A 4,213-nucleotide genomic window follows, 5' to 3' on the forward strand; every position below is an offset into this window, starting at 1 on the left:
GCACGGAGCGCGGTGGGGAGCTGCCAGCTGCTGGCGCGGCCCAACAGGTGGTTTTGAATGGGTTTGGATTAGGAAATGTTTATTCAGTGCCCTGCGTGCCGGCGGGGGCCTCTGGGGAGCAGAGTCGCTCCTCGGGGAGAGGATTCCTCTGCAGGACTTCCCACGTGTTGGAACAACACCAATTGCATCTCCAGCCAAAGCTTTCCTCTGTGTATTTCGCGGAGTTCCATGATTTTGGAGTGCCTGCAGTCAGGTCTCTCCTGAATTAAATTATTTCCAGGGACCTGGTGCTCCCCTCCCGGGATGCCAGACCTTACCCAACAGCATTTACAGTGCTGAACTGCCCTGCAGCTCCTCCCAGCCTCTCATGCTCAGCCCTGAGCACAGATGAGCACCCCAGGTGTTATCCCAGCAATTCCTCCCCCAGCGCAGACTCTGAGTCCTGCTCCAAGGTGGAGGCGTTGGATTTTGTGGTTATGAGTTCATTTCCATCAATATGAAAATGCTGTGAGAGTCCAGAGAGTTAATCACTACTGTAGGGGAATAAAGAGCAGAGATTTCCTCTAATCCCCTTTAAATGGCCTCCAAATGAGGACTCCACAAAGATGACTAATGACAGACATGATTAAACTAATTTAGTAGGTGAAGCTTCAATGGAAGCCCCTAAGCCCAGGTACAGCCTTGGGGCCCAGCTCCTGAGCTCACTCACATCTCCCTAACGGGATGCTAAATCCAGTTTCAGTTAATAGCCAGCTGCATCCTCATCCCTCACCTGATCCTGCCCCTCGAAGGGTTCCCACTGAACACACACCAGTCTCTCACCAGCTGACAATAGCAATGAAAGAGAAAGTCACCGGAATTTCTCCGGGGATCTCTGGAATGTCTGGGGACCTCTCTGAAGAAGGTGCCCTTCCAGGCCCACAACATACCAAAACCTCTGCAGAGAAAAGGGCAAAACTGGGGGTCCCATCCTCACAGCACTGGGAGTGATTAATGGGGCACCAGTGTAGTCCATCTCGCTTTTGTTTAATTATCTTTTTGTATCTCTCGTGTCTCCCCAGACCCGAGCAGGCAGGGATGGTTTGATGGATTATTTATGATACCCAGGTCAACACGTCCAAGTGTTGCTGCCTCATGATTTGCTGTGCCACAGAGGCCAATAGAGATGCCTTGTGTTATTAATTATGCCAATACATTTTCCTGTGTGTAGAGCAGTGTGATTAATTGGGCTGTGCAGGCAGGGCTGCAGGCCTGTGCTGAGGCTGTTTGTTCTCAGGTGGAGGTGGCTGGAAGGGGGAGCAGGCAGCAAAATCTGCGCTTGGTCTCAGTCCTTCTCTTCAGAGCATTCAGGGGGAGATACAATTCCTGACATTGCAATTTGCATGCCGGGGAGCCACGGGGCTGCAGGGAGCTGCCTCTGGCTGGGCAGCTGGTCCAGGGGCTTGGGCAATGCCAGAGGGACCACAAGATGCCACCCAGCCCCTCGTGTTTAGCACTGCAGGGGTGGGTTACACTTACATTGCAGAGACTCGTCTGTTCTCACTGAACTTCTGAAAAGTGGATCCACAAAGTGTTCCTGTAACCCATCCCATTTTCTTTTGCAAGCTCAGAGTGCAGAGTCTGTGCTGTGCTGAGCATGGCCCCATCCAGCCAGGGTACAGCACCCACAGGGGCACAGGAGGGCTGGACCCCATCCCAGGTGGTATCCCAATAGCTGCTACAGTCTGCAGGGTGGACACAGAGCACAGCGTTTGCAGATTAGCCACAGTGTGAAAATATTCATAGAAAACCTTTTTTTTTGGCAGAAGCCTCCTCAGCTTGCCAGGCCCATTTACCCAGTGTCAGGGCTTCAGCGTCCCTGGCAGCCTGAGCTGTGTCCCCCTGTGCCACAGCCAGCAGCAGCGCCTGGGCAGTGTGGTGCCCAGCCCAGCATCCCCTGAGCCTGGCAGGCGTGGTGCAGCCTGCAGAGCCCAGCTCTGCTGGGCTTCCCGTGGGGATGCTCCTGTCCTTGTCCCTGCGGCCCCGCCTGCGGGGGGGGCTGAACCCTCTCTGTCCTTTGTCTCCATGAAGGTCAGAGCAGAGCCGTCACCCTTTAAATGCCAAGACGAGTGTCCCACCCTCCGGTGCCAGAAGACTGGGAACAGTAAGGCAGCTGCTCACTCTTCCACATGGTTGCTCTGTGCTTGCATGTGTGCTGGGTTCACTCTGCCTTTTTTGGCCCTCCTTGTCACGAGTGTGATTTTGATGGTTTGTGTCTTCCACGCCACTTAGGCCTGGCAGTCACACAAACCCCTGTGCTGGTGGTGGGAACTGCCCTGTCCTCCCACTGATCTCACAGACCCTGAGCTGCCATTTCCCCATCACCACGTTATCCCTGAGGCAGGAAAAGCAGAGCAAGGGCTGAGGAGCAGTCCTGGCTTCCCCAGCATCAGAACCCCTCTGAGTGCATGCAGCAGCCCTTTGGGCTGTTAGAAGCTCCAGCCACAGTCAGAAATCCTTCAGAAAAGGAGCTGCTAGTGCAGAGACTCGGAGCTGTCAGGGATTTATGTGCTCTGCGCAGCAGGAGCTCCCCGTGCCGTACCTGGGGAAGCACCGTGCACACCGTGACCGCTGCCAATTTCACAGCGCTGTGAGCTCACCCTCGCTGAGCTGGGGAGATGAAAAATGTCTCTATTAAGGAAAGTCCCAGGCCCCTGGCTGGGAGCTAAATGTTGCTTTAATGTGTGCAGGGAGGGCAGGGAGGGAGCCACGGTGGCTGTACACAGACTGTACATGCTGCAGCACATGGACACTCTGTGCCCACCCGTGTGAGGTACATGGACACTGTGTGCCCACCCGTGTGTGGTACATGGACACTGTGTGCCCACCCGTGTGTGGTACACGGACACTGTGTGCCCACCCGTGTGAGGTACATGGACACTGTGTGCTCACCCGTGTGTGGTACATGGACACTGTGTGCCCACCCGTGTGCAGTACAGGGACCCCCCTGTGCCCACCTGTGTGAGGTACACGGACCCTGTGTGCCCACCCGTGTGCCCACCTGTGTGAGGTACACGGACCCTGTGTGCCCACCCGTGTGCCCACCCGTGCGCGGGGCTGTGCGGGATCTGCACCTCCCTGGCTCCGGCTGCCCCAGCACAGCCGGGGGAATTCCCTCCCCAAGGGCCTTTCCCTCCCGCGTTTACATCCTCGCTAACCCTGGAGCTGAGTGGAGCCCGGAGCCTCCTGCGGCTCATGCGGCCCCACGGCTCGCCCAGGGCCCCGTTATTATCCCGCATCCCTGTAATTAGCTGCTTAGGCTCTGATTGCCCCATTGTCCGCTGGATGGGTTTAATCGTTCTTTTCTCCTACAGTGGCAATTTTGTTCCAATTAATTATTTCAGTTTGAACAGCAATAGCTGGTTGAGTTTCGAGAGAAATTAAAAGGGTAGGGAAGGATAATGAGGAGCGAGCTAACTAGGGAGAGGTTGCAGACAGGGCTGCGCCGGGCCCTGCTTCCCATCCAGCCTCTGGCTGGCTCCCCAGAGAGCTCATAGGGCCGGGAAAGGCTTCTGGGAGGCAGCTCGGGGATCTCTCACCCTGAGCCAAACACTGCCATAAAGCATTGAGACATCACACACGTCCCTCACTAACACCGGGATCACCCAGCAGTGTAGGTGACATCCTCAAGGTGATTTTGGACAAGATTGATCTGGATTCCTAAAAGTTTAAAAACAAATAAATTTAGGGTTAGCCAAGGTTTTGAAGGGAGTGAAAAAAATATTAATGCCTTTCAAGATTTGCAAAAACGCTGCCTGGGAAATTCATGTATAATTCAATGAATTCCAGAGTAGTTTGGATATTTAAATTATATACGGTGAAAGCAATAAAAAATCTGCATTTCCTCACTCTGAGCTCCACAGACACAGCTCTCCCCAGCACCCCCTCCCCAAAGGCAGCTCCTGCCTCTGTCCTCCGGAGCTATCGAGCCTCCTGGCTCTGAGGAAATGGAGTTGGACTGGGAAAACCCCGCCGAGCGCGGCTGCTGCTCCCTGCCCAGCTGCCGAGCAGCGTTGCCAGGGCGATGGGCACGGCTGGCTCCGGCCCTGGGGAGGGGAATGGGCACGGCGGGGGCACCGACCCCACTGCCCGCAGAGCCCCAGCAGAGCCGGGGGGCCGAGCTGGGCAGGGAGGATGGAGCTGGGCGGGGGGGATGGGGGAGGCGGGCGGGGGG

The sequence above is a fragment of the Geospiza fortis genome, unplaced genomic scaffold, assembly GCF_000277835.1.
Source record: "Geospiza fortis unplaced genomic scaffold, GeoFor_1.0 scaffold213, whole genome shotgun sequence".
NCBI lineage: Eukaryota > Metazoa > Chordata > Aves > Passeriformes > Thraupidae > Geospiza > Geospiza fortis.